Raw genomic sequence first — 18,885 nt, 5'->3', positions numbered from 1 at the left:
AATAATTATTGTTACAGTAGAAAGCCTAGGTCCCACCGCTAGGTGGATTAATTCGGGTTTTTTTAAATAAATTCGCTGTATTCTTCTTGCCAATCTGAACACAGGTAGGATATATTTTCATGAACAAAAAACAAAAAACAAAAAACAAAAAACTACTTTTGAAATTTACAGAATGAATGACGTCTCATATTTTTTTAATAGTTATATACATAATTTACCTATATGCAATTTTACAATTTTTTTTCTGGGCTGACGATAAATGTTAACAAAATTAAATAACTTTAACATGAGATATACATAAAGGGCCATGTATGCCGTGAATCGTGAAATTTAACTTCCGGCATTTGGCATTTTTTCTAGTACCTAGTAATGAAAAACTGCGTAGTTTGGCTTAAGGAGAAATGAGTGGTTGTATGTTATATAAGTCGTCATTGGTTATATAAATTTCAAAAGCATTTTTTTTTGTTTGAAACAAAAATTCTGTGCATGAAAATACATTCTCTGTATTCAGATTGGCAAGAAGAATGCAATGAATCCAATTCTGACCAGAGCCTCTGTTTTGGGTACAAAAGCGGCTTCTTAAATTGGGTTTACCGACGAAAAGTTAATGAATGCTCATTTTGTAGGATTATCAAAAATTCGTATCTAGTTTGGCAGTATTTTTTGTGTAAGAGAATTCACCTTGTATACCAGTGTCTCTACTTGTTTAGTGTATATTAAGTATTTCACGTAGATATAATGCTTAAATGATGTTTAATTTCTCTTAAAATAATTTGATGACAGAAAGCCATTTCCTAGAACCTACCATTCCCTAGAAAATTTTCGCCTATAATGAGCCACATTTTCGAAAGTTATTACAGATTATTCGGTCGAAGGTCACTAGGCCGAATATCACTTACTTACTACGTTGGCCTTACGTCTTATGACAAGGCCTGCATAACGTAATTCCTCTATCTATTTCGGTTCATGCCCACTGATCTCCAGTCCGCGGGCATCCAGTGATCGCCAGATCTCGCTCCACCTGGTTTTGCCACCTCGCTCGCTGTGTCCCTCTTCGTCTTGTTCCTTCTGGAGTCGATGCGAAAACCATTTTTGCAGGATAGTTGTCCGGTATTATAGCAACATGTAGTGCCCAACGTATCCGTCCAGCTTTAACCACGTACAGACGCACGATTTCGTGGTCCATTCTTCGCTTTCATGCACCGTTCTCTGGGCACGCCACCCTAGTCCAAGATGATTCTTTGCATCCGCCGTTCGAAATTTCTGAGTGCTCGCTGCGAGTTCTCTTCTGCCAGCGTCCACGTTTCATATACGTAGAGGACAACTGGTCTAATTAGCGGTTTGTACAATGTATGTGCACTTTGTACGGAGGTTCAGATTATTCGACCGCAAGTGTCTTCACTGATGACTTCACTGATAATACTTACTTTACTTTACTTTAGTGGCAACGGTTCGTTACCGATCCTGCGCCGAACGAATTATGATCCTCCAGTACCGTCGGTCCTGGGCTGCCGTTCTGCAATCCCCACGAACACCAGCTGAACGTGTATCGTCTTCGACAACACACACCCATCGGGTGCGGGGTCTGCCTTGGAGTCTACGGCCTCTTCCTGGTTCTCTGTTGAAAATAGTTTTGGCTACTCTTTCATCTGGCATTCTGGCCACGTGTCCAGCCCTCCGCAGCCTGCCACATTGCACTACCTTCACTATATCAGCATATTTGTATACTTGGTACATCTCGTGATTCATGCGTCTGCGGCACACTCCATATTCCATTTTGCCACCAAGTATAGATCGCAGAATTTTACGCTCAAAAACCCCAAGCACTCGCCGATCAGCTTCCTTTAGCGTCCATGATTCGTGTCCGTAAAGCGCCACCGGGAGGATTAGTGTTCTGTAGAGCGCCAGTTTTGTGCGAATTTGCAAACTACTGGACTTCAGCTGGCTACGTAATCCCTAGAAAGCCCGATTCGCGACTGCAACTCGTCGTTTCACTTCGCGGTTTAAATCGTTGTCACATGTCTGGATTGTACCAAGGTATATAAATTCCTCTACTACTTCATATCGTTCCCCATCTAACTTCACCGCGGCACCAACACCACTTGGGCTCCCACGTTCTCTACCAGCAACCATGTACTTCGTTTTGGCGGTGTTAATGGTAAGTCCCAGTCTCGCCGCTTCCCTTTTAAAAGGCCCGAAGGCCTCGTCCACTGCCTTATAGCTGATTCCGATGATATCGACGGCTTCCGCAAAACCAAGAAGCATGTGAGATTTCGTGATGATAGTTCCATTCCACGCTTGCCCTTCGTATTCGTAATGCACTTTCCAAGGCAATGTTGAATGGCAGGTTAGAGAGTGCATCCCCTTGCTTCAGTCCATCCAACGTCACGAAAGCAACTGAGATCTCACCCGCTATTTTAATGCGTGATTTGGATCCGTCCAGCGTCGCACCAAACAGTGTAACTAGTTTCGTCGGAAAACCATGTTCTAGCATTATCTGCCACAGCTCATTTGGTTTAACTGAATCGTACGTCGCTTTAAAGTTCACAAACAGCGTTAAGAAAACAATAACACGGTGTGACAAAAAACAGTGCATAACCGCTGTTGACGCTTTATCACAAGCATAATCCACATGGCTGGTGAAGTTCAGGCTGTTGTTAGTCATAACACCCAGGTACTTCACACTGTTTAGGATCACCCGCTCTAGCAATTTGCCTAACGTGTCCAATAGGCAAATTGGCCTGTGCGACGAGGGATTTCCCCGACTTCGGCAGCAGTACTAATCTTTGGACTTTCCATTTGTCTGGAAATTCGCATATCTCTAGGCAGTTCTGGAGCGTCTCTATAAACATATCGGGATATGCTTGGATCGCCGCTTTGAGTGCCTCGTTCCGAATCCCGTCAGGACTGGGTGCTTTCTTCGTTTTTAAACCCCTGGCAACTACGATGAGTTCCTCATTCGTGACCGGAATGAGGACATCATTCGATTGACCGTACGGCGTCGGAGGCCATCAAACTGGATCGTGTTGCGGGAAGAGCCCTTCCACGATGACTTTCAGATTTTGGGGGCAGGTTTCCTGCGGAGCGGATGCACCCGTCATCTTTTTAATCACCACTTGGTATGCATCACCCCAGGGGTTCGAGTCCGCATCGCGGCATAGCTCCTTTCCTTAAAACAGGATTTCTCGCGTAGTGCACCTGCAACCCCATTCGACAGTCCAAGCATTGAAGTCTCCTCCAACGACAACCGGCTTGCGGCCCGTGAGCTCGTCGGTAAGCACGTCTAGCATCCGGTTAAACTGTTCGGGCGACCACCTAGGTGGAGCGTAGCAGCTACAGACGCAGACGCCATCGACCACAGCAATCATGAGCCCTTCTTGGTCGGACGAAACCACCTCCTGGATGGGGTATCTACCCATGACAGCTATCGCTGCGATCCGACCCTTATCGACCTTACCCAGTAAGCGCCGCCCCGAGAGACCCGGTGGGATCCACGATAATGGCAATATCGCACACCCGTTTTGGCTGCCGTTTGCCAAAGCAACTGCTGTGCCGTATCACAGTCGTTCAGGTTAAACTGTATAACCTGCACCATTATCATTGCAAAGGCCTCCTATAAGCTGTACACAGTGGGCCATATGTGGCGTGCTTATTTCCCGCTTCGGCTGTGCAGAGCAAGCACTTGGGGGGTTTACTACAGCCCTTGGCAAAGTGCCTATCTTCATCGCACCGCCTGCATAGCTTGGACCGATCGGGGGCCTTACACTTGCCCGCCCGGTGGCCGAAGCCCATACACCTGAAACAGTGTTCAATACGCTGTTTGGACGCAAGTGTACAGACTGACCAGCCTACCTTAATTTTGCCAGAGGCCAACATTTTGTTGGCGAAGGTCTCTGGTACGTTTTTGGTTGCGGTTTGCATATCGCCGTATGCCTTCCGCAACCGCAACCGGATGTCTGCGGGTGCCACAGCAAGATTAAGCTGATCTCGCAGAGCATCCTTCAGGTCAACTGCCGTCGTACTCTCGTCGAGGTTTTTACACTCGACAAGAATACGCTGCGACAGTGCCTTGACCTGGCACGCTTCGCCCAGGGACTGCTCAACCAGTTCCCTGCAGTTTGAGCTCTGGTTCGTTGGGTCCTTTTTGAGCTCGAAGCTCTTATCCCCGGCCTGGGTTCGGCGGGTCTTCACCACGTTGGCCCCAAGCTCCTGCAGCTTGGGGTCCGCCCTAACCTTGCGAAGTAGGTCTGTGTACGACAGTTTACCTGTCAGCTTTACTACTAAGGCGTCGACCTTATGGACCTGCCTCAGCTCGCTCGGCTTCGGCCTAGGCGGTTTACGCTCCGCTCGTATTGTGTAGTCGCCTTAACGATCCCATGGTGATCTATGCAAGCAGGAAGGCCATGGCTAGGGACACTTCCTCTACCCTTCATGGGGGTAGGGATGTCAGCATCCGATCGGCGTTAATCAGGAATGTATCATCTGAGCCTACACCACCGCACTTTGACGTGAGTGATGAGCTTTGAACGTACCTAGAGGCCAGGGACGGAAGGCAGCTGTACTATTAGCCTACTCACCGTTTCGAGAAGGTACCACCCTTTCTTACATAAGGTAGTAGAATAGTACAGCCGTCAGCCCTATAGCGTCAAATCCAATCGTTTTTCCCGTCCGTCCGGAAAAATCGTTTTTCCCGTCCGTCCAGTATACCATAATTAGGATCTTCCTGGAACCGATCTCGTAGTGCCCACGGCACTCCCGCCCAGGCCCAGTTGCGTCCCAGCCGGCACCGTGTGGAGGTAGGGATAAGAGTTCCCGCTCCCGTCTTAATCCCGTCGTACAAAGTCGAATGCGACTTTGATCGGCACCATAACCTCGCTGGGTTAGGGCCTTCACCGGCTGGTACCACGAGGAGGTATGGATAGGAGTTGCTGGATAAAAATCTAAAGACCACTGCAGGGTCTATTTTATGCCCAGTGCGCAAGACATCGTATAACCCAGCCGTTTACTAACAATTCAACGATGCATTCAAGCTGGAAGTCGAGCTACTTTTCTCTCAGCAACACGCTTTGATTAAGGAGCATACTCCGCCATACAAAGCTGACGATGTACGAAACGCTAATTAGATAGGTAGTTCTCAACGGACTTGAATTTTGCTTACGAAAGATACCTATACCAGGTAACATTGAGGGGTTTTGTTACGGTAATTTTTGTGACTAAAATATGTCATAAATACCATCACAAGAATACAATAAAACTTGTTCCTTTGGATACGAGCATTTGCCGTGTTCAAACGAAAGGTATTACCACAGAGAACAGACATCCAAGCGAAAGGTCCTCACTTGGATAAAACTTATGTCAAATTAGTTGGGAAACTATAGTGATGATGTCGCTGAAGGCGCAGAAAATTCTACACTAAACTCACAACAGCTATCTTCTGGCGCTAGCGTAACGCTTATTGTCCATATATACTAGCGCCAGAGGAGCCAAAGGTTGTCAGTGTGCAAATCAAAAGAATCATTTAGTTGGGAAACTATAGTGGTGGTGACGCTAGCATATTAGGCGATTTTAATTTAATATTTTATCCAAGAATTACCGAAAAATTTGTTCCTGAATGGATGTCTGTTCTCTGTGGTATTACGGATCACATTTGGTGGAGTACAAACGGAAAGTGGAGAGAGCCGAAGGCGTATGAACCACAAGCTGCAGGCATTGCTTGAAGAGATCCCCATCGTTCACCTGGCGAAAGTTGGCAGACTGTGGTGAGTCGACCACGTCGCAAAGTTACCGGACGACTGTGCAGTGAAATCCGTTCTCTTCAAGTACCCCACCAACACCATGAATAGTGGGGCTCAAGGATCTAGATGGATCGACCAGGCTGAAGCCGACTTGCGTGTGTCGAAACGCCCAACGAATTGGCGACGAATAGCCCAGTACCGAGTACAGTGGGGAGGAATTATCGATACAGCAAAAGTCGCCCCCAGCAGTAAATAGGGATGCATTTTACGTTATTTGCGTTATCAGTTTGATTAATGAATGGGAGCAATATTGTGCGTAAATTTGGGATCTTCCTTGACAATTTACTACTATTAGTTTAGCTATAAGCATAAATGTGATTTTTGATTCTAATACTCGCAGTACTATCTACACTCTCTAAATAGCTAATTGACCCAAAAGACCCATACTCTAAGGATATTATCTATATTTTTTCACAGTCACAGACATAAAACGATAAAACCGACGCGCGGGGTAGGTGCCTTCCCAGTAGGAGGTGTTCGAAAGTATGACAACAGGTCGGTATCATACTGGCTACCAGAGCAGGCATCAGCACATGAATTGAAAATGATGATACCAATTTTATCGTAACACTTATTTAGTGCCATCCGGCATTGGATCGGTGTTATACGGTATGAATCTTGCGTGTAAAGTTAATCGAACCGTTTTCCGCTTCGTGGATCGGCTTTGAGCTTTCCGCTTTGTGAGTTTACCTGGTTTTGCTCAAGAGTAGCTAGCAGATGCGGGTAAAATATATTATAATGATTATTGTTATTACTGCTTTGATGCGCTGGTCAGTAGGTGGTTCCAAACTGTCCATGCTGGCAAATGGCGGAAAGCGGAGAGGTCACACGGTGCCGTTAAGTAAAACGATACTTTCCTTGTATCATTATCTAATGGTGTCTAGCGTGGTTCTAGTCGTGTGCGCTTTCTCAAATTTTGTTAGTTTTTATGTCGCCGCGTCGTTGTCGTCGTCGTTGAAGATGCCCGTGCTTGCGTCCGATCGTGTTCAAAAGCGGTTCGATGGCCCCATATTTTGGCCTTTTCTTCGCCGTGATGGCCATTCCATACCGGCTTAGTTCTCTATTGCTTAGCATCAGTCAATCCACCTCGTGGAAGCCAAAGATCAGCCCACGGAAGGGTGAGGATGGAAATCGTATTGATTCATATTTATTGGATTTTTGTAGCCGTTTATAGCCGGCAAGGAATCGGTATTAAAGATAGTTTCTTTTTGCTTTACTGATCAATCGAAACTTTAGCCTCCATGCGAACCGAACGTCCCAGCAACAGCAGTTCAAAGGAAAAAGAAAAATGTCAAAAAATGTTCATTTTTTATAGAACTGCTTATATATATATTTGAGATGGGCTCTGACAGTGTTCATGTCTTATTATGATCCTCATTTTTCCAATTTCGTTTTCTTATGGGACAAACTTTACCGCCTGGGATCTGAAAAACAGGTGTGGCCAAAATCGTACCGCACCATCAGTGGTCCATTGATTATAAGCTCGACTGAGTTTATAGGATGATTTGGAAAATTCCCCGAACAGCATAAAGAGGGCCCGCAAAATAGTTTGATGTCATCATTATATTCCAATTCAAACTGTTGCGCTGCTCATTGTGTGAACACATTTTATGGACATGTCGTTCTGGACACGGTGATCTAATGCAGCTGCTCAGGAAATAATTTGGAGCCCACTTTCTTGACTACTACTCTACTGGGTACCGCTTTGATCATACCGATTGTTGATTAAATTCTCAGTGTGATTAATCTTTTATTCTGGACGGCACGTCTCTTTAGAACCTCATTAGATTTAAATTAATTCTTATGCATTTCAATTGTTTGAACCATGGGAACCATTAGGTTATATTGACAACTACACCATTTCATTTCTGCTATCTCCTAACTAATTGGCAAAAATTTAATAAAAGTTTGAAAGGTTATAAAGCTGATTAAGGGTGTTATTATTGGCTTTCAAATGAATCCTCTATTTAGTGTCTCACTGGAGCTGTAATGAAGCACACAACTAGTTAACAATTTGTCGTGCTTCTTTCTCTTTACAGCCATGCTTGTCTGATTGATGTCGCCATCAATCGTATGTTTTATTAGTTTCGTGATAACAATCTGCCGGATCCGCTTTTCAATTTAAGTTGATTATGGGAATGTAATGTCCCATTTTGCTGTGCACAGAAAAGGTCCAAGAAAGCCACCACACGATAGCTCAGTGTAGATTCAAATTCAAGCTGGACATTTGTAGGTTATTGGTTTACGCTTGAAATTGTGATGTATAACATAGGAATAAATGTCCGCTGCAGCCATTAGGAAGGCAGCGTACGCGGCAGCGCAGTAATCAGTCACTCGGTCGGAAACCGTCATACCCGACCGCCACGATTGCCCGCATGGTCAACAGATCGATCTTTTCACATCACTCGATGGGTTTATGCAAATTTGGGCTTGGTTTTTCCGTTTGCCGCCGCCGTGTGTCCAACGTCGTCGTTTGAGAGACATTCGGAGGCATTGTCAAGACGTGGCCCCGTTAAATATGCTCCTTTTGTATATATACGAAAGCGGGGCGGCGGCGGGGCTGTACTATCGGAAGTCATAATCTCCGATCAATGTGTCCTCTAGTCAAACAAACAAAATGGCTTGGAGGATTTTGTATGCTTACTTTCCTTGCGCGTGGTCTGCTCTATAGTGAAATTTAAATAAACTATCGTGCAGCTAATAACTTTCGAAAACAAGTATTCGGTGATTGAAATAAAAGTCGGGCAAAATTGTTGAACGGTGAATCGCAAGAACTCGATGATTACTCTTTAACATGAGTGGTAACTGATCCTGTAGATATTATCCACTAGAATGTTGATCATAGACGCTCAGGATATATTTAGGCAACTATTTTCTAACCTGTAGAAACAATAATATTCCCTTGATGGTTGTTCTAACAGACACTTTAAATTGAGATCATGGCACACGCTATGTCCGAAGGTCGGAAGGGGGATTGTTCAATCCATACAAAAGTTTGAGAAATTAAATGTGGGGTCAGAGCAGGCAATTATACCAAATTTGGTTGAAATCGGAGGTGGTCGATTACAACAGATATGATCTCTTGAGAGGGGATGACCCTTAAGGAGGCAAGTTATCCGGATGATGCCATGAAAGATGTCGCAAAGCAAGTCGGGTGAATCTTCTTTCCACGTGCTCAATCCGTATGTTCCAAGTTAGCTACTTAGGGAACCGTATCAATTCAATAATTCTCCAACAGCGGGCGAAATAAATGTGAACTGTAAGGATCCTCAAAATTTCGTCCAATATTAAAGATGAATCCAAGCTGCGAAGATACTTTAGAGACAATTAGCTCATGATGCAAGTTAAACGTCAATTTTGTGTCCAGAAAGACTCCACATTACTCGGTTTTGGGCTGTCGCTCTCCAGTTGCCCCTAAAATACCCGCTGTTCTAACATCCTCGTCAACAGCGCTCATCCAACGGATGCGAGGTCTGTCTCGAAGTCGTCGGCCTCTGTCGGGTTCTCTGCTAAATATTGTTTTCGCTGGTCTCTCATCCGGCATCCTTGCTACGTGGCCAGCCCATTGTAGCCTACCGTATTTTAATCGCTTCACAATATCCGCATCTTTGAATACTTGGTATATTTCATGATTCATGCGCCTGCGTCACACTCCTTCGTCTAATATGCCGCCAAGAATTGATCGCAGGATACTTACTTACTTAATCAGCTGCAGGCCGTGGTTTCCTCTGCTGTATGAAGAAGTCGTCTTTATTCCACTCGGTCCATGGCCGCAATTCGCCAGCCACGTAGTCTACGTAGGGTCCGCAGGTCGCATTCCACTTGATCGATCCATCTTGCTCGCTGCGCGCCCCGCAGTCTCGTTCCAGTCGGATCGTTATTGAGAACTTTTTTAACCGGGCAGTCGTCCGACATCCTCACGATATGCCCACCCCATCGCAGGCGACCGATTTTTGCGGTGTGAGGGATGGGTGGTTCCCTAAGCAGCTGATGCAATTCATGGTTCATTCGCCTTCTCCACGTTCCGTCTTCCATCTGCACTCCGCCGTAGATGGTGCGCAACACCTTCCGTTCGAAAACACTAAGGGCGCGTTGGTCCGCCACGAGCATAGTCCATGTCTCACTGCCGTAAAGGACTACCGGTCTAATCAGCGTCTTGTAGATTGTTAACTTCGTGCGGTGGCGAATTTTGTTCGATCACAGCGTCCTATGGAGTCCAAAGAAGGCCCGATTTCCTGCCATTATGCGTCTTTGTATTTCGTTGCTGGTGTCGTTGTCTGCGGTAACCAGTGAGCCTAGATACACGAGTTCATCTACCACATCTACCGGACACGTCAAGGCCGCCCTTCTCGGCTGAACATCAGGCAGCTAGATAACCCGCAAGCTGCCGAGCACTACGCGCGAATACTGAATGCGGCACTTCCTTTTTTCGAGGGGTTAGGTGCTTCAAACCTCGAAGACGGTTGGGGCAGAATACGCTCGGCCATCGGCACTAGGTATTGAGCCTCGGAGTACACAAAATGATTGGCTTGATGGGGAATGCCAACAAGCGGTGGAGGGGAAAACAACTGCTTGGAAAAATTATCTAAGTATTGCCACTAGAGAGAACCTAGCCAAATACCGACGAGCTAAGAACCAGTTGACCACGACCTGAGGAGGGCCAAAGGAGGACAGAGATCGTGAAGAATTAGAACAACTATTCCGAGCTAATGAGTCGTGCAAATTTTATGAGAAGGTGAACCAAACTCGGAAGGGCTACATACCAAAACCTGACATGTGTAGGGACGAGGAAGGGAATCTAATCACAAACGAGCGCGAGATGGTCGACAGATGGAAGCAGTTCTTCGATGAACACCTCAATGGCGAAGTCGCAGAAGGAGGCGAAACGGAAATTAACCTAGGAGCGCCCATGGAAGATAGTAATGGCCTAGCACCTGATCTCCAAGAAGTCAAACGAGAAATCGGGCTGCTGAAGACCAATAAAGGAGCAAAAGCTACTGGAGGAATGGATGGAAGGAGTGGTTTGTCCCATCTTCAAAAAGGGTGATCGGCTAGACTGCTGCAACTATCGCGGTATTACGCTGGTAAACGCCGCCTACAAGGTACTCTCCCAGATCCTGTTACGTCGGTTGTCACCGATAGCACAAGATTTCGTAGGGAATTATCAAGCGGGTTTCATGGGGGCTCGCGCAATTACGGACCAAATTTTTACTATCCGACAGATCTTGCAAAAATGTCGGGAGTACAACGTGCCCACGCCATCTTAATTGATTTCAAAGCAGCATACGATACAGTCGATCTAGACAAGCTATGGCGAATACGGTTTTCCGGACAAACTGACGCGACTGATCAGAGCTACATTGGATCGAGTTATGTGTTTCGTTCGCATCTCTGGGATATTCTCGAGTTCCTCCGAGACGCGGCGCGGATAGAGATGAGATGACGACCTATTCTGTAAGCTGTTCAACATCGCTCTTGAGGGGGTGATCCGACGAGCGGGCATCATGACTTCGATATCATAGCCAGGAACTTTGCGACGGCGAAGGCAATCTACGCCAGACTGAAAGCGGGGTCTAGGAGAGTTGGGCTGAAAATAAATGCGTCGAAGACCAAATACATGAAAGGAAGAGGCTCAAAGGAAACAAACACGCGCCTCCCACGGACGGTAACCGTTGACGGCGACGAACTAGAAGTGGTAGAGGAGTTCGTGTATTTGGGATCGCTGGTGACCGCGGACAACAACACAAGTAAGGAGATCCAGCGGCGCATCCTAGCGGGAAATCGTTTCTACTTTGCCCTTCGTAAAACGCGACGATCAAGAATCATACACCGCCTCACGAAGCTAACAATGTACAAAGCTCTTATTAGACCGGCAGTTATTTATGGACTTGAAACCGTGACGCTGTCCACGGAGGACATACGCGCCCTTGCCGTGTTCGAGCGGAAAGTGCTGCGGACGATATTTGGCGGAGTACAAACTGAAAGCGGTGAGTGGCGGAGGCATATGAATCACGAGCTACAGGCACTGCTTGGGGAGACTCACATCGTACATCTAGCGAAAGTTAGCAGGCTACGGTGGGCCGGACACGTCGTAAGGATGCCGGACGACAGTGCGACGAAAATAGTCCTCTTCAACAACCCCTCCGGCACCAGGAACAGGGGGCCCAACGTGCACGATGGCTCGACCAGGTCGAAAGCGATTTGCGACTTCTGAGACGACTAGGAAATTGGCGACGAGGGGCCCAAGACCGAATTGAATGCAGACGAGTGCTTGAAACAGCACGAGCCACCCCGGCTCTATACTGAAGAAGAAGAACAAGAAGGGGTTTCGTCCAGCTTGTTTTCTTCCGGCAGCGCAGCTTCCAGTGAGTGCTCGTAGTTTACGACGACTTCTGGTTGTTTGAGCCACGCTAGATTTAACCGAGGCTGGTATCGGTACCGAATGTTGTTAACAACAGACAAAACTCTCTGTTCGGCTCATCTTAGACATCACTAGGTAGTGGTCTGACTCAACGTTAGCGTTTCGATAGGCTCGGGCGTCAAGGATGTCTGAGAAGTGCCGACAGTCGATCAAAATGTCTATGATTCTGTCTAATTTGGTGACCTCAAGATGTACTTGTGTAGGAGTCTATGCTGGAGGAAGGTGTTACGTACGGCCATGTTCTCGGAGGCGGCAAAGTCGATAATCACATTTTGATGTGGAAGTTCTCCGTGCCTTTTTTTTTATTTCTTAATGGCGGTTAATGTAAATGGTAGTTTTTTAACAGATTTGCCTTTCTTTTATTCTTAAAAAAACAGGCAGTTTTCTTTTTTGAATAAAAAGTTTTTGTTGCAGAGACTCACTTCACAATTGATCTATTGATTCGCTTGTTGTATGGCAAGTTACGCCGTATTGTTAGAACTACATATTGGCCACATCCATGATTGCCCTTGGGACATAAAACGGTTGTAATCGTAGATCGATAACGGGCTCTATAACCTATGACTGTAACTAAAAAGTGCATTTTTCTGCTTTCAGATAAAGCTAAATAATCCAATGGAAATATACAAACATGAACAGAAACTCAATTTAGAAAAACTCCCGAAACAGCAGAAGTTCAATCGTCAAACCATCATTAGCTGTCTGTTACCGTTATATTCCCGTGAAGCTCATAACTCTACCAATCGAACAGAACAAGGCTGGCGCATCCCAAAACCTTCCGAAAGTTTAGATATGTAACATGGTTTGACTTCCACGCCAGCCAATAGCAGTCGCCAGTATGCTGCACCCCGGAGCCTAATCCGATAACGATTTTCCGATACATTAATCTTAATGGCTTCATTACCATATCGTTAATGATAACTATTTGTCATACACACATTAGACAGTGCTCTCACAGTGTTTCGTCTAGAACCTTGCCAAGTAGTCGGACGATTTCGTTTTATGACGGCTGATGGAGGAACGATTTGAGATTTCGTCCGTTGTCTTCCTTGCATCGTCTACAGATCCATAAGAAGAGACAAAACGGCCACAAATGGCATTTCTGATGGGGCTTACTGGTTAGGCTATTGTGTTCGCTTCTAACACACTAACCCGTGCCGCCTGGAAAGTGGCGATTATGCGTGAAGAGTCGATTTGTTTTCTCATACCGAAATAACTCTTCCTTTATTACAAACACGGCTGGAATGTAAACGACGCGGTCTAGCAACAGAGTCAAGCATAAGCTAACAATTCTCAGATCCCACCTTGTTGACTTCGACATCCGCCACCAAGGCGTCAAAGTTGTCACACACGCAAGAAAAGTCGTTACACGTATCACGTTTCGCTAAATGGCTTATTATATAGGAAACGGCGGTCGGTCATTGGCGAGTTTAATCTCTGTCAGATCGATGGATTCCTCGCCGTATTGACGCAGCCAGCCAGCCAGTGCTGCGGTGGTTTGATAGGCGATTACAATAGTCTCTAGTATAGGAACAGCTACTAAGGAAAAAAGCGAAAAGTTTGCCGTGAGAAAGCGAAAATTGCCTTTGTGAGGTCTATAGATCAATATTTCATACTCCGAGAGTTCATATCTTGACCGGAATATCAGAGCCTCACAGAGCCACAGGATGTTTTCCGTTTAACCGGACAAAAAAACAGAAAACTACAAACACACAATGCAATGAATCGTTCCGGTCGGTCGGGACTAAAAAGGAAACAGATCCTCCGCCAGCCCCGCGCGGCGTTCGTGACAGTGCAAAAATGGTGTGAACAAACGACTTCAAAATTGTCTCATTAGGCCACGGTATCGTACTGGCGCAATCTGTAGAGCTACGTGCGCAATTCTTTGCCGCAATCCGTGCGGTTGTACCTACCCTTGTGTACTGAACAGTGGTCAGCTACAACTGCTTCTGTGGAGCAGATTCCATAAAGGGTCTAATGACAGGGACGAGACAAAAAAAAAGCACTGCAATCGGATCACGATATGACCGAATGGTTGTTCGAAGCGGAAAAAGCCACGCATTACATCGATGATGAGTGGTTTTTCTACTGGTATCGGTTGATGTTGCCATTGCAAAATATATCAACGATGTATCAGAAGAGAACATCAAAACCGACACTCTCACTCAATTTGTTTCGTAGTGTTTTGAGTAAAGTGAAACCAACATTTTTGAATTATCAACTATTCAGATTAAATTTATTGGCTTAATCCACGTTAACCCAGATGACAAATATTCCAGCGTCAATTAACACAGTATCGGCATTTTAACCAGCTGGCTGCAAATAAAAAATCTGCCAATAGGACAAACGTCGATCGATTGGTGATCAAGAGTCGAACAAACAAAGTACACAAGGGAAATCGAAATTGTTTGGCCGGTTTTCGATATGTAGCTACATGGTACTGCGATCCTTGCTCAACCGCCACGCCACCCCACAGCCACCACCATGCCGAGATTAATGACTAAACCAGTCAATACCACCTCGTCGGTCGAGAATGCACGTGAGTATAAAAAGAAAAATAAATACCTGCCACAGTTTACAACATTGTTGTAATAAAATTGCGCTTTGTTGTTCTTGGTAGACCGACCGCACCTTCCTTCGGGCCGACAAAGCGTGATCGGCTAACGCCGTCGTCGCAAGCGGCACCCCAATTTTATACAGCAGTAGTTTGGGTTGTAAACAATTAGGATCAAGTTGAGGAATGTGTAATTATATTCCAATCAACAATATTTTTTCAATCATTGGTGTTTTTTAAAGTAATGGCTTGTGGCAATGTTTGTTGTACTGGATGCGGGGAATGCCGTCCGGAATTATGCTCCATTGAATTGCAGTTTAATTTCTATATAGTGAACATGTTTGAATTACATGCCAACTCGTATATGTGGGTATACACATATACGATTGCTGCAATTCCAACGCAAGTCCGTCTGAATAAACACGAGAGAGGCATTTCCCATAACTTACATTTTGTTCTACCCTCGGTTGACCTGCAACATTGTAGTTATGTGTTTACATTTCATCATTTGTTTTCTTCGAAATGGGAAAGCAAAGCTGGTTTTTGTACCGACTTATCCGTGTATTCAAGTAAGGTTGCAATCAGTGTCTTCACGCTGATCCATTTGAATAAAATAATCGATCTTTTCGACTCTTTTCAATAGAAAGAACAATTTGTCACACTGCAAATTTTCCAATTTCTTTAGTTCATCAAAAATATGTAAGTTCAATAGATCAGAAAGATCAGAAACATCTCAAATAGATTTCGAGGTAAATTAGACTGCGTCCCTCGGATAAATTGGAACACACCTGGGAATCCATCATTTAACGGTGTAGGGAATGGTGAATCGCTTAGTTGGTTTCGAGGTACGATGCTGGTCTAACAAGCCAATCGTATGTACGAATCTCGGCAAGGCGGTGCTGCTAGATAGAGTCTAGCAGTCAGTCAGTCAGTCATTCAGTCAGTCACGATTTTGCACTAGCCCCGTAACTGTCCGGTACTCTAATAGCAGCGTAGTCTGTCGATAAAGTAGGGTCAAGTCTTATGAAGGACATTAAATCCCACGGCTTTGCTTTTTCAAGGGGATGGTGAAGTCCTTCAGCCTCCCAGTTGGCTTCGAGGTATGACGCTGGCCTAGTAAGCCAGTCGTCGTATGTTCGAATCTCGACTGGGAGAGGCTGTTAGAGTCAATAGGATCGTAGCAACTTGCCCTGCAATTGTCCTGCACTCTAACAGCTGGCTGCGAAGTGTGTCGTATAAAACAGAAGGTCAAGTTTCGATAACGGAATGTAGCACATAGGCTCTGCTTTGCTTTGGTGAAGTCCTTCAAAGAGACCCGAGTAATTTCAGTATGTTTAAGTGTCCGTTGGCTGATACTTTTGTACTATTTTGTGCAGAAACATGCCAACCCCCACGCTGTCAAATTTCGGAAGGCACCGAACCGGAACGACAAACAAAACACGGTGGCTAAAACCCGCTTCAGGAAACTGTAAGTACTAAGAGTGGTTGACAAGTCCGAGAGTTATATCAGTTATATCGATATTTGAACGCTCTTCGATATTGACATCGATATTTAGGCCATCGACATCGATATTTCGAAAACCACGATTTTTTAAAACTGCGTAATCGCTCGAAATAGTGAGGTTTTATTTCTATGATCTTTATGCAGAATGCACACGTTTTCGTTGTAATCCAATGAATAAGTGTGCCAAACTTTTGGCAGCCAAAGGCATCAAAACTCGTTAACGAGAACTGCACTTTTATCTCGTAACATTTAACTCTTCATGCAGCACCTATAATGTGTCATCACATTAAACTCTACATGCACTACATTGATCCCCTCGAACAAACTGACGGGTAGGTCATAAATCGGGTGAAAAATATCAGCAAAACAGTGATATTCATTAAAAAAAAATACGCTTTGCTAAAAAAAATTAAAACCATGCGTTACGCGATAAATTATAACTGTCGCGGACGACATCGTCACAAGTGCAAATTTCATTTATTTTGTAAAGTAAACCAACCGCTTATTTGCTAGCCAAACAAGATATATTCGTTTAACTCACTCAGCCACTTCCCAGCTAGCATTCTCATATGTATAAATAAGGTAAAAATCAGCATTACGTACAGATATACATGCTAAATAAATCGTATTTCATGCGCAAAATTGGCATACCCGTACTATTTTGGAGACGATATACGTGATTACGAATAATTTTGAGCGTTACGACTATATAAGTATTTATCTACGATAATATCCGATTAAGCGCGAGTCGCTCCGTACTACTCTACGATACGATGTGCTGAAAATCGTATGTATGTCAGTCATTATCATTATATACGACAAAAAATCAACTTGATGCCACTTTATCCAGCTTTAGTTACGATTTCGAGTTTGTAAGGAGATATTTACGATAGTTTTCGTACATTGATATACGAGTTGGTGCTAGCTGGGTTTTGCCTGCGACGATTTCAAGCTGTCAAAAAATATTGCAGCGCGTTTTGTTAAAAAGGGTAAGGACAATATCGTGGCCGACATCGACCGTAAATATCAAAATATTGATAATATCGGTCAGCTCAATATCGGCCTCAAACATCGATATTTTGGAGGCGAAAAATCGATAGTATCAAATATCGATATAATATCAACAACCCTATACCGAGGACGACGAGACTTACATTAACCTTTACGACCCCGACATCAAAAATGAAGGTACTTTCAGCTCCACCTTGGCTCTTTCTCCACTGATTTGTAATAGATTTTTACGCAACTAGTCATAAAAGAACCACATTAGATTGGCCTTTAATAGAAAAATATGCTGGTAAATTATGGTTACATTTTCCTGAAGATATTCCAGATCGCGGTGGGATTTTTTTTGACGCCATAAGTAGCAGATGAAATAAAATAAGAAATCTGCTCAATTGACTGCGCAAAAGTTATCCATTTTATTTGTGGTCACTAATAATGACTTTTACACTATCTTGTAGAGCGCTGGGTTACGCCCCACACTTCGGAGCATCCGGCATCGGTTCTACCGGAACTCAAAAGTGGTCATTTGGAATTCTCTTCGATAATATGGCGAATGGGGTATCAAACGATAGGATTTTTCAGCACGAGCTCTTTAGCTCGCTTCATTCTTCTTTTACAGGAACTTTCCCGGTCGTTTCAAATTCATTTAACAGGTAAGTAATCTCCGTCTAACTAACCTCACTTTTACAGGTATCGCTTTCTGCAGGTAAGTATAAGTTTATAATTATTGTTTCACCATAATTTTTATCATTTTACTTGCAGGTCTAATTTACCGTATCTGAAACTGTATCTTTATAATCTGTTCTCTCTAAACTATTCTTTTCTATACACTAAATTTTTTATTCTAATCTATTTTTAATTTGTGCAATGATGCTTTAATTTCCCGATCACTTTGTTAACATTCTTTCCTCCCTCCATACATGATGTTGATGATATTGACCGTACCAAGGGTCTGTCAGCCTGCTCACCTTGCAAACGTCAGGCCAGGGGTCTGTCAGTCAGCCTCCTTTAACAGGGGAGTGTCGTGTTGCAACAGTAGCCTTTCGCCAGATGAGCATCACTTCGAGTAGTGTCCATATCTCGTGATTCAAACGCCTTCGCCACTCTCCGCTTTCAGTTTGTGCTCCACCAAATATCGCCGCAGCACCTTCCACTCGGACACGGCCAGGGCTTGTATATCCTCCGTGAGCAGCGTCACAGATTCAAGTCCATAAAGAACTACCGGTCTCGATCTGATAAGGGTTTCCTACATTATCAGCTTCGTACGGTGGCATATGCTTCTTCATCGTAGTGTTTTGCGAAGGGCAAAGTAGGCCCGATTTCGCGCTAGAATGCGTCACTGGAGTTCCCTACGAGTGATGTTGTCCGCGGTCACCAGCGATCCCAAATACACGAATTCATCTATCACATCCAGTTTGTTGCCGTCAACTGTTACTGTCCGTGAGAGGCGCGCGTTTGTTTCCTTTGCGCTTCTTCCTTTCATATATTTGGTCTTCGACGCATTTATTTTTAGCCCAGTCCTCCTAAACTACGCTTTCAGTCTGGCGGAGATTTCCGCCGCCGCACAGTGGTCCGAAAGTCCAAAAAGCTGGCAGAAATGTCAAAA

This window comes from Sabethes cyaneus, chromosome 3 (genome assembly GCF_943734655.1).
Source record: "Sabethes cyaneus chromosome 3, idSabCyanKW18_F2, whole genome shotgun sequence".
NCBI classification, from domain to species: Eukaryota; Metazoa; Arthropoda; class Insecta; order Diptera; family Culicidae; genus Sabethes; species Sabethes cyaneus.
The sequence above is the reverse complement of the archived record's forward strand: the minus strand, read 5'-3'. Positions refer to the sequence as shown.